Below are 12570 nucleotides of genomic sequence, written 5' to 3'. Positions count from 1 at the left end.
GTCTTGGTCAATTGTAATTTGGAATTAGTGCTAATTTGTTTACAAGAGGGAATTACAAGTCTTTTGGATTAATTTTTCAATTAAAAATTCAAGACTTGACTTTTCTTGTACTTCTCTTTAAAACATGGGCCCTTAAGTCATAGAAAAGTGGTTGCGAAATGATGTAAAGTCTTTTGGTGGTTGGGGGTCTTTCAACACTAACAAGTACTTACACTTTTTTCTTTCAACTTTTTGAATCTAATATTCACTTTTGCTTTAATAATATATGAAGAAGGTGAATAACATTATAAAGAACAACAACACACCACCACCACCAACAAAAATCTCCAAGAACACCTAACAATTTCACATGACCCACTCAATTCTACGACAATAATGTTACTACCACACGGCCAAGACTACCACAACCTTCAACAAAATGTTCTTAGGATACCAATCTACAACAACATCACATTTCCAAGCCTGGAACAACAACAAAATTCAACGTCCAACTCCATAACAATAACAAAGTCCAATAATACGGCCAAGTTTAGTTCACAACAACAAGGTCAACAGTTACAAGTTCAAACTTAGATCTAGACTCAAAAGTGTTAGTGAAGAACAAAACTAACACTAGAAACAACAAAACAACAAAATGACTCCTAGATCTAGACACACAATATTCGTCCAAGGCACAACAACAAGAACACTAGTTCTCGGCCAAGAACACCAAACAAAAAAACTCTTTCTTTCTTTTTTTTTAAAATTTTTCAAGAAAGTTAACCCAAGATTGATCTTGTGGTAACAAAATCAAGCCATGTTATGATACCAAATGATACAAACAAAACTTGGAATCCACCTAAAATACAAAAAATAGTCCATAAATTCCAGGAGAAACGGAGAGCATAAAAGAGACCAAGTCTTAACTTTAACAACAACACCATAAACATAATAATAGGGAAAGAATAATAAGGTGTTTGGACACCAAAATAGCCAGCATCCAAACTAGATTAATAGCAAAAATATCGTGAACAAGATGAACAACAATGTAACAAGAACACCAAATCACGGCTTCACTAGAACAAGAACATAAACAAATACAAGATTACAAGAATGAAAACGGATAGCTAGTGAGACATAGATTATTGAAAAAATTAGGAACCAAGTGTGTTTCAAACACTAAACCCCTAATGAATGTAATAACAACACCACACTCTTACAGCGACCTCCAAGGGAATCAACTCACCTCAAGAACCACCATTTCCAAGCAAAGGTCAATAATGGCTTTTACAAGCCCTATACTAAGGATGGCTTTTCCAAGCCTTAACTAAGAACTACACTAAGGTGTTACTCTCTCAAGAGAGAGTACTTTTAATATGTCAAAGGTTCATCCTTTATAAACTAAGTAAAATAACCCTAACATGTTCTATTTATATTCTATTACAAGACAAAACAAAAATAACAACAATACCCTTAATGGAAGGGGAAGCCATGAAGTGCATTTGGACCCAATAAAGTGACCAAAAGGCTTTTAAAAAAAGAGACCAAAGCCGTGAGCCATTAAGTATTGTCCAAAACCATGAGTCCTCTAGTCTTTAATGTTCCAAGCAATCTTTTACACATGATCTTACTTAATGGTATACTCAAACTGGGTCCTCTATGCATGTTCTTGTATCCTTGAGGTGACCATATTTTGAGTATCTATGTGTTGGCCTCCGCATATGTTATCAAAATCTAAGGAGACCATTTGAATCATATCAGGTTGCTGCACCCCTAGTTGAAGAGGGGTCCCAGGATTTATCTGAAGAGGTAGAGCAAGAGGAGCCATCAGTGGTGCCCCATTCTATGGAGGGTACCTCTTTATATGTAAAAAAGATAAATGTACTCTAGTTTGAGAAGGGTACGAAGTAGGCTACCCATGATTCATTAGTACAGTAGGGGCAGTGTTCCACATTCGCATATACCCTTGATGAACCTTTTAAGTGGGATCATCAAACTTGGTATTTATAAAGGATACGAGAGATATTTACTATTAACAGTCATGTTTGGGAGGCAGGCAGTCCTATGAGGTATAGTTAAGAGGAGCGCTGGATTAACCTATAGGGGATAGATTGAGTATCACAATTATGGGCGGCAGTTAATAGATATCAGCTAGAGTAGATGACTAGGCAACTCAGTTCTTACAATCCAACTATGGTATGGGAATTTTATGCATCATAAAGAGCTACCAAAGTCCTTTTTATGCACAGACGTCTAGTCCTAGTGAGATTCACGAGGTAGCTGTAGCTTGAGTATTCTCTAGTTAGAGGGGTCAAAGTTGACATTTCAATAAAGACTATCCACAGAGTTATCTTTGGCCTAGATTATATTAATCCTATATCTATAGCTGAGTGTGACCATAGACTGAGGGTTGCAAATGGTTGACATATCATAAGAAAGGTTGAATACTAACGAGAGAGGGTCGATATAGCTAGGTGGATAGCCTATTATATTTCACCTTTGGGTGATGTGACCCCATGATTGAGAGGCATGGTATAATCAAGAAGCGCCTATTGACTTTTAAGGTTAAATTTTGGTGGTTGCTGATTAGATATCAACTGATACCCACTACTTCAGATAATATGTTGACGTGGAAGGGAGAAACAATGGTTGCTTGTATGATGGAAAATATGTTTTTGATTTTGTTGCCATCCTTAGGTATGAGTTTCATAACTAGAATTCAGGGAATTGACTAATCTTCCATTCCCTTGCATAATTTAGAGACCGTGTGATGAGGCTGGAATGCCTAAGATACCGAGCTTAAATTAGAAGGTACTTACAATGACAAATACACAGACAAAGTCTATGAAGGATATGACATGTCCAGGCTCTTCTAGGAGATCAAGAAGGTAGGAAGCAGTACCATGGGACCAGACTGACGGCTTAGTAGTTTCTGCAGGGCCTGATAAGGCATATCCAGGTGATGTGGGTGTTAGTATTGATATAGAAATAATGGAAAAAAGAGAGGATCCAGACTCTAGTACATATGGCAAAGGGACACCATCTATTTTTTTTAGCCCCGATTTCAACCTTGGAGCTAGTTGGTGTATCTTAAGAGCCTACTTGCCCATCCACTATAGCTCTTTCTATATGTATGTTTACTATATCTAGCAATTTTTGCTAGATCTTAGTGGATAGCCAAAAGGGTACTGGTGCTCATTTGAGGGTTTTTGAGATCGAGATAACTACCCTTTATGAGCATATGAGAGTAGAAATTAAGACTGGATTTGAGTAGGTAGAGGCTCGATGGAAGATTGCATAGAGAGCTGCACTGTCCAAGCTGCGTGCTAATTTTCAAAAATGGCTCAATGCATTTGAGAGATGGGTTACAACATGATTTACTGATACAGATGAGCTGGATATAACCTAGATGAAAGAGGAGTTTAATATATTATAAGCAGAGGTACGCTCTCTCAAAAAGAGTTGTGTAGCAACCACTTCCTCTGTTATACCCCTTGGTAGTCCAGATATGACCTCCATGCATACCGAGACAATTTGATTTCTTGGCAGAGGGTGATGAGGAGGTCCTAACAGTTAGGGACAAGAGAGGTCACATAGATGAAGGAACCTAATTTTCCAAATGATCAGGCAATTAAAAAGTCAAACATAATTTATTTGAGACTGGATTCATTGATAGGTAGAGGTATATATCTATAATAGTGGGTGCATCATCTAGTAGTGCATCACCACCACCACTGCCTCTGCCAGCTGATATGACCCCATTTAGGGATTCACATAATTTAGGCACCTAGTGCATCCCAGGTATTTTCTCATTTCCTTCTCTTTTATTCATTTTTAGCGGATTGAGGACAATGCGTAGGTTTTAGTTGGGGATGGACATACCATACCACTGGGAGTTTTTATTATCTTTCCTTTTTTCCTATCGGCTACAGTATGGTTGTAGAATCGGCATGTCTAGGATAATTTTGTGTCATATTGTGTTTTACATCATATTATATTTGTTGTGTAATTAGGAGATATTTAGGTATTTAGGGAAGTATTCATGTTTTGATTGATTTTTGATACTCTTCAAAATTTTGTTTTTCAGAACTGTGTGAATGTATATATGTGAGAACATTGTAAATCTTTTTATGACATTAGAATTAGGGACATGATAATAAACTGCTAACAATTACATGAACCAAATAGGTAGTATTTGGTAATATTAACTCTGTGCTATGTGTGTCTGAGATACTACCTAGTTCCCTTTGTGTGTTAAATTCAGAACTTGCTTGGCTAGTCTTTCCTAGGTTAAAGGATAGTCGGTTAAGAAAGGATCATAGGCCGTGTTTATTTTGAGTCCACTTTTAGCCCAAATTACCTTTCATATGTAAATGATATCCCTGATCCCTTTTTTGAGCCTTATAAGCCTATTTTTCTTGTTTCACCATTCACCTTCCCATTTATGTTATAATGAACATGTTTTGGACCTGGTCCTCCTTAGATATTGTGCAACATAACTCAGGTAAAATGCCTAAGTTGAGGGTGGCTATCCTAGGGATGCTATAAAACCCCGTATTCAAGTACGTGTATTGGCGTATTCAAGTACGTGTATTGGTCTTATTTATATGGAATTAATTTTTTTATTTTATTTATACCGGAATTTGCCCGTCGATGGTTCTATGCGAAGGTTATTGAATAACCTTTCCAACGATATAAATATTTCTGAAAATGGATAGGTTTCGGATATAATCGAGCACGTTCAAAACTATAAAATGGTGGCCGGGATATTTGGGAATAGTAAATGTGCAGGAAAATTTCCTGCACACAAACTACTAAGGCCAGCCGAATTTTTGGGTCAAATTCGAACGATCATAACTCCCATAATAAAATAAACTGGGAAATCTTCAACCTATGAAAAGAAATATCTTTGAGTCTTCTTTTCAATGCAATTCGTTTCATCTAAATCCAACGTCTGAGTAAGGAGTTATATTCGTTTTACTTCAGCCTAACAAAATAGATTTTTAGGGTCAAATTCAAACGACCATAACTCCTTGTACAGGACGAACTGGGTGGCCTACTTTATATGAAATGAAATCCCTTTGAATTATCCTTCCAACGATACCAATTTCACCCAAATCCGATATCAGAGAAAAGAGTTATGGTCGATCTACTTTAGCTCATCAAAACAGTCCACCAAAGGACAGATTTGACATTATTTAAATTTTAAAGGCATTTTGGTCATTTCTTATTATATTATGGACAGGAATATGTGTATATATACATGTATATGAGTTTAAAAACTCATTTTCATCATCAATCATTCAGAAAGAACAAACCCTAGCCAAATTTGACCTTTAAATTACTTTTAATTCAACCATAGAAATTCCAAAGTAATTCGATAACTGCGTTTGTCATCTCGAGAGCTTCGAACGGCACCTATTATTTGTGCAAACAGGATTGCATAATCAAGAGGTGAATTCTAAGGTATTAATATTGTTTGCCTTTGTTCTTTTCCATATGTATATGTGTGATAGAGGATTATATTTATTGGTTGTTATTGAAAGGTGATGAAAATAGGGTTATGGACTATTTTGCATGGTTTGGTTATATTGAATTATGGAAGGTGTATATGGTAATTGAGTTATGGAAGGTGGATATGGTGATATACTATTGAATTGATGATTATTTATGTCTATGGCTCAATTTGGTTTAATGGATTGGTTGTAAGGATAAATGAATCTAAACTTGATATTGGAGGATGTTGTATGAATATGCATGGCATATGAATGTAATTGGAGTATAAGAGGGTTAAAGTGACACCCTTTATGGTGTAATTAAGGCTTACTACTTAACCACTAGTTTGGTGAATTCAAATAATTGAATGGTGAATTCAAATAGCCGCTAATACTAGATTGCTATATATGTTCATTGTAGATAAGTAATCCGAAAAGACGGAAAGTCCATTTGGGACTAGTATTGAAGGTTGACAGTCAAGTATGTAAAGCATACTCTATACCATATCTTTGGCCTGAAAGTGAACAATTGTTCTATTAAGAAAGTTTCTAAAGTTATTCAATAACATGTGATCCATAATGGTTTTGTATGATGTCCTACGTTACCAATGAACTTGTTTCCACCCTACAAGATGTCAAGACATTCTAATACTTACTTGTATTCCAAATCTTACATATTTATTGCACTAATGAATTTCAGAAGGCATCCGGTTACTCAAACAAGATCCATGTGCTATTAGTGACTCCAAAACATTTCATTGATATACCAATAATTTCCTACTTCATTGTTATGGCATTGATGACTCCAAAACACTTCATTGATGTGCCAATGAGTTCTTACTTCATTGTTATTGCATTGATGGTCTATTTATATGTCTCTTATTGATGTATCATTGTTTCAAAGTATCAAAAATGCGGTGGCGACCGGAATAACAATCTCAAAGATTAATTGAACTAAGTGATTGAAGTTCTCTCTTATCTAGTGGTATCCCCGGGGCATAAGCCTATCATGGGTCGATCCCTATTTATGTGTTTATGGGTGGTATCCCACGGGCATAAGCCTATCATGGGTCGATCCCAGTTGATATGTACTGGAGGCAGCCTAATGGTCATAGTACAGTACAGTAATAATTACAAAGATGATAAGAACGAAGGTAAAGTGATTAAATAAATACAATGAACAGGTTGTCCCAAGTTCTAGTAAGTGTGGTCCACTCCTATTATGATTTATTCACTTGTTTCTGATTTCTATTGAGCTCTTATATCATATGTGATTATCTACAGCTTAACATACTCAGTACATATTTCATACTGACGTCCCCTACGGTGGACCTGCATTTCATGCTACAGGCAGAGGTACCTCAGCTCATACACTGCACAAGTAGGAGCCAGGATATCCAGCTGCTTTTGGTGAGCTCCAGTTTGCTTTGGTGCTTTCCGTGTCATATCCCGTCACTTTTGGTATTGTATAAAAGTTAGTTATATGGAGGGGTGTGTCCCGACCTTAGTTAAACTCTGTGTATTATCTAGAGGCTTTATAGACCTAATGTACAGTCAAGGTGGTGTTTTGTTAATAGACGTGATGGCTCCAACATCCAAGTATTGTATATACATATATATGTGTGCTCGAGCTTATACATGTGATTATTTCCTTTTATATACGGCATGATGCTGTCCAAATTTTGGGTTGTCATAGAGGTATGCATGGGAAGTATAAGGTTATGAGCTAGTTCTCCCGGTCCTTCTCGGTTATGGGTGCCAGTCCACCCCAGTAGGATTTGAGGCATGACAAAAGTGGTATTAGAGAAGTTTGTCCTAGTGAGTCTACAAAGCCCTATCTACGTAGAGTCTTGTTTATTGATGTGTCGTGCACCGCATCTATAAACAGAAGGCTATGGACATTTAGGAATTGTTTCTTTTCTTCATGTCTTAGATTGTGCGATAGAGCCTATATTGTATATGAAGTTATAGTTGACCACTGAATCCATTTGTTTCTCTTATTATAGTAATGATGTCGGTTACTAGAAGCTAGAATACCGGTAAGCAAGTAGATGTGGTTGCCGGAGAGGGGACTAGTAAGTCACCTACTATACCAGCTAATCAAAGTGAGGCTCCAGCTAAGCATGGATCAGAAACTTCTTCCACTCCGAAAGAAATAAGGGGGAGGAGAACTATATCCCCATAGCCACTTGTTAATGTTGTTGATCAAGATCTTAGAAATGCAGTACAACTTTTGACTCGTATAGTTGCTGGGCAAGAACAAGGGCAAGCCATTCCTACCACGGGTCCTAGTGGTACAGATAGGGTGGCTAGCCTTCGAACACAGGATTTTCTTAAGATGGATCTTCCCATTTTTATTGGATCAGATCTTAACGAGGACCCACAGGACTTTATTGATCAAATTCAAAGGGCCTTAGATGTTATGCATGTAACGGGTAGAGAGACAGTGGAGTTAGCGGCGTATAGATTTAAAGGGGAGGCTATATATTGGTATGACGACCGGAAATGATCTAGGGGTATTGATGAACCCCCAGCTACTAGGAAAGAGTTCAAAGAGGCATTTCTTGATCATTATCTTCCATTTGAGATTCGTCAGGACCGTCCAGATCAGTTTTTAAATCTTCATCAGGGGAATATGAGCGTAAGGGTGTACAGTCTCCGATTTAATTCCTTGTTAAGATATGCTCCTAATGTTGTAGCTACTATGGATGACAGAGTTCATCAATATGTGGATAGGCTGGATCCATATCTTGTTAGAGATTGTACTATTGCCGCTTTGAACAAAGATATGGACATAGCGAGGATCCAAGCTTTTGCACAGAAAATGGAACATCAAAGGTAGAGGAGAAGAACACAGGAATTAGAAAAAGGATATTCCAAGAGGGCCAGATCTACAGGGCAGTTCATGGCATCCCAAGGAGGGTTCAGACCATAGTTTTCTGCTAGACCACCTAGGCCATTAACTTCTTATTTGCAGTTAGTGCCCCACCACAGTTCCAAGGGTCCAGAGGAAATCAATTTGGGCATAGAAGTGAGAGTCAGAGTTCACGGATAGTGGGGTACCAAGGGCAAGGGAATATGAGCCAATCGAGACCTTCTCAAGAGCCATGCAATAAATGTTGAAGGTATCATTTGGGTGCATATTGGCTGGGGACCAATGTTTGCTTTTGGTGCGGTATGTCAGGGCATATGATGGGAGAATACCCACGAAGGGGCATAGGGGGTATGGCACGACCTACGGGGTTATTTGTTTCATCATTATTATCGATGCCTTATTCAGGAGGGGTGCACAACCAATGGGTCATATTAGAGGTGATAGAGGAGCCATGAGTTCTAGCGGGGCTCAAAATCGTACATATGCTCTAGTGGATCGATAGAATTTAGAGGCTTCCCCTGATGTGGTTACGGGTACGTTGTTTATCTTTTCATTTGATTTATATGCCTCAATTGATCTCGGTTCTACATTATATTATGTTAGTCCATTGGTTGCTGGAAAGTTTGAAAGAACACCCAAACTGTTAGTTAATCCATTTGAAGTGTCCACACCGGTTGGGGAATCTATTATAGTTAGAAGGGTTTACCGAAACTGCATAGTAACTGTTTGTGGTCGTGATACGATGGCTGATCTTGTGGAGTTAGAAATGGTAGATTTGGATGTTATAATGTGTATGGACTAGTTGGCTTCTTCTTATGCCACAATTAATTGCTGTACGAAAAAGGTATATTTCCATTTTCCAAATAAATCAGTCCTTGAATGGAAAGGTGAAATTAGTGCGCCGAAAGGTAGATTTATTTCTTATTTTAAGGCAAGAAGAATGATTTCCAAGGGATAAATATATCATTTAGTTAGAGTAAGGGATACAGAAGTGGAGCCACCAACTCTTTACGCTGTTTCGATGGTAAATGAATTTTCTGATGTATTTTCTGAAGATCTTCCAGATTTGCCTCCTGAATGAGAAGTAGAGTTTGGTATTGATGTAATACCAGACACCCAACCAATCTCCATTCCTCCGTATAGAATGGCCCCAGCAGAATTATGAGAATTGAAAGAGTAATTGAAAGATTTGCTAGAGAAGGGATTCATAAGGCCTAGTATGTCCCCCTGGGGAGCACCTGTGTTATTTGTGCGCAAAAAGGATGGCTCGCTGAGTATGTGTATTGATTATCGACAATTGAATAAGGTGACTATTAAGAATAGATAACCTCTCCCAAGAATTGATGATTTATTTGATCAGTTTACAGGGTGCCAAGTGCTTTTCTAAAATTGATTTGAGGTCAGGTTACCACCAAGTGAGGGTCAAAGAGAAGGATATACCCAAGACAGCTTTCCGAACACGGTATGGTCATTATGAGTTTCTAGTTATATCATTTGGGCTAACAAATACACCCGAAGATTTTATGGATTTGATGAATAGGGTGTTTAAGCCATTCCTGGGTGTATTTGTGATAGTTTTTATAGATGATATTCTAGTTTATTCTAAATCAGAAGAGGACCATGACAATCACTTATGACAGGCATTGCAGACTCTTCATGATTGTGAGTTTTGTTTAAAGTCAGTGGCATTTTTGGGTCATATTATATCTAGTGAAGGGATAAAGGTTGATGCTCAAAAGATAGAAGCTGTGAAGAACTGGCCAAGGCCCACAACGCCTATGGAGATTCGTAGTTTTCTTGGGTTGGCCGGTTATTATAGAAGGTTTGTTAAAGGCTTTTCTTCCATTTTAGTACCCTTAACCAAGCTAACCCATAAAGCATCCAAATTCCAATGGAATGATGCCTGTGAGAAGAGTTTTCAAGATTTAAAGAACAAGTTGATTTCTACACCCGTGTTGGTATTTCTAAAAGGCACCGAAGGGTATACAGTGTATTGTGATGCTTCTAGAATTGGTTTATGATGTGTATTAATGCAGCATGGTAAGGTAGTAGCATATGCTTCTAGACAATTGTGGCCAAATGAGAAAAATTATCCTACACACGATCTTGAGCTGGCAGCAGTTATTTTTGCTTTAAAGATATGGCACCACTACTTATATGGGGTTCATGTTGATATATATACTGACCATAAGAGCTTGCAATATATTTTTAATCAGAAGGATCTAAATTTAAGGCAGCGGAAATTGCTTGAACTATTAAAGGACTACAATGTTGATATTTTGTACCATCCAGGGAAAGCAAATGTGGTAGCTGATGCGTTAAGTCATAAGGCTATGGTGGCACCTATAGAAAGGCAAGGTATGATTAAAGATCTTCACCAGTTAGCTAGTTTGGGAGTTCTTCTTCTTGAAACTCCGGATAAAGAGCTTATCGTACATAATGCTGTGGAATCTTCATTAGTAGCTGAAGTGAAAGAGAAGCAATATGCAGATCCTATTTTATTACAGCTTAGGAGAACGTTCAGAGTGGTGCGACCAAGGTATTTGAGCTTACACGAGAAGGAGTACTTCAGTGCCAAAACCGATTGTGTGTGCTGAACGTAGACGGGCTAAGAAAGAAGATTGTGACAGAGGCACATTATTCAAGATATTCCATTCATCCAGGATCAACCAAAATGTATCAAGATTTGAAAGATATGTATTGGTGGAATGACATGAAGAAGAGCATTGCAGAATTTGTAGCTGAATGTCAAAATTTTCAAAGAGTTAAAGTTGAGAACCAAAAACCCAGAGGTTATATGCAATGCATTGATCTTCCAAGCTGGAAGTGGGACATGATCAACATGGATTATGTTATTGGTTTGCCTTGTACATCTCGAAAGTTTGATTCTATATGGGTGATTGTTGATAGGCTTACCAAATCCGCACATTTTCTACCAGTTAGGACCACTTACACAGTTGAAGAGTATACGAAGCTATACATTAAAGAGATAGTCCGATTACATGGAGTGCCAATCTCTATTTTATTAGATCGAGAAACCCAATTTACCACAAACTTTTGGAAGTCTTTTCATAGGTGTTTGGGAACACAAATAAAGTTGAGTACAGCTTTTCACCCTCAAACAGATGGACAAGTAGAACGTACCATCCAAACACTAGAAGATATGCTACGAGCTTGTGTAATAGATTTTAAGGGCAACTGGGATGATCATTTACCTCTTATTGAGTTTGCCTACAATGATAGCTATCATTCAAGTATCAAAATGGCACCATATGAAGCTTTATATGGAAGGAAGTGTAGATCACCTATTGGATGGTTCGAAGTGGGTGAAACTCTTTTGTTCGGACCGGATCTTGTTTATCAAGCCATAGAGAAGGTTAAAGTAATTCAGCAACGACTGAAAATAGCCCAAAGTTGACACAAGTCATATGTGGATAGTAAAAGGAGAGGGCTAGAGTTTTCTATAGGTGATTGGGTATTTTTGAAGGTATCACCAATAAAAGGGGTAATGAGATTTGGCAAGAAAGGGAAGTTGAGTCCACGTTATATAGGTCCGTATAAGATCACTCAAAGGTTTGGACATGTTGCATATGAATTAGAGCTACCCCAAGAGCTCTCATCAGTACATCTGGTATTTCATCTGTCAATGCTTTAAAAGTGCATCGGAGATCCATAACATATCACTTCTACTGAGGATGTGCAAGTTGCAGAAGATCTTACCTATGAGGAAGTGCCTATTGCTATTCTAGATCGCCAAGTTAAGAAGATGAGAAATAAAGATATAGCATCTGTGAAAGTACGTTGGAGAAATCATCAAAGGGAAGAGATTACATGGGAAGCTGATGAAACAATGAAATCTAAGTACCCTCATTTATTCAAAGATGAAGAGGAAGTTCAAGAAACGGAGTTAGAAGATTAACAAGTAAGTTTTTTTTATATATATGCATAGTACTTATGTGATGATGTGAATGTCAATGATGGACTTGAAATTGTTTCAGTTAAATAACTACGCTAACATTCGAGGACGAATTTCATAAAGGGGGAAGGATGTAACACCCCGTATTCAAGTACGTGTATTGGCGCATTAAAGTACGTGTATTGGTCTTATTTATATGGAATTAATTTTTTTATTTTATTTATACCGGAATTTGGCCGTCGATGGTTCCATGTGAAGTTTATTGAATAACCTTTCCAATGATATAAAGATTTCCAAAAATGGAT

The sequence above is a fragment of the Capsicum annuum genome, chromosome 6 (genome assembly GCF_002878395.1).
Source record: "Capsicum annuum cultivar UCD-10X-F1 chromosome 6, UCD10Xv1.1, whole genome shotgun sequence".
NCBI lineage: Eukaryota > Viridiplantae > Streptophyta > Magnoliopsida > Solanales > Solanaceae > Capsicum > Capsicum annuum.
The sequence above is the reverse complement of the archived record's forward strand: the minus strand, read 5'-3'. Positions refer to the sequence as shown.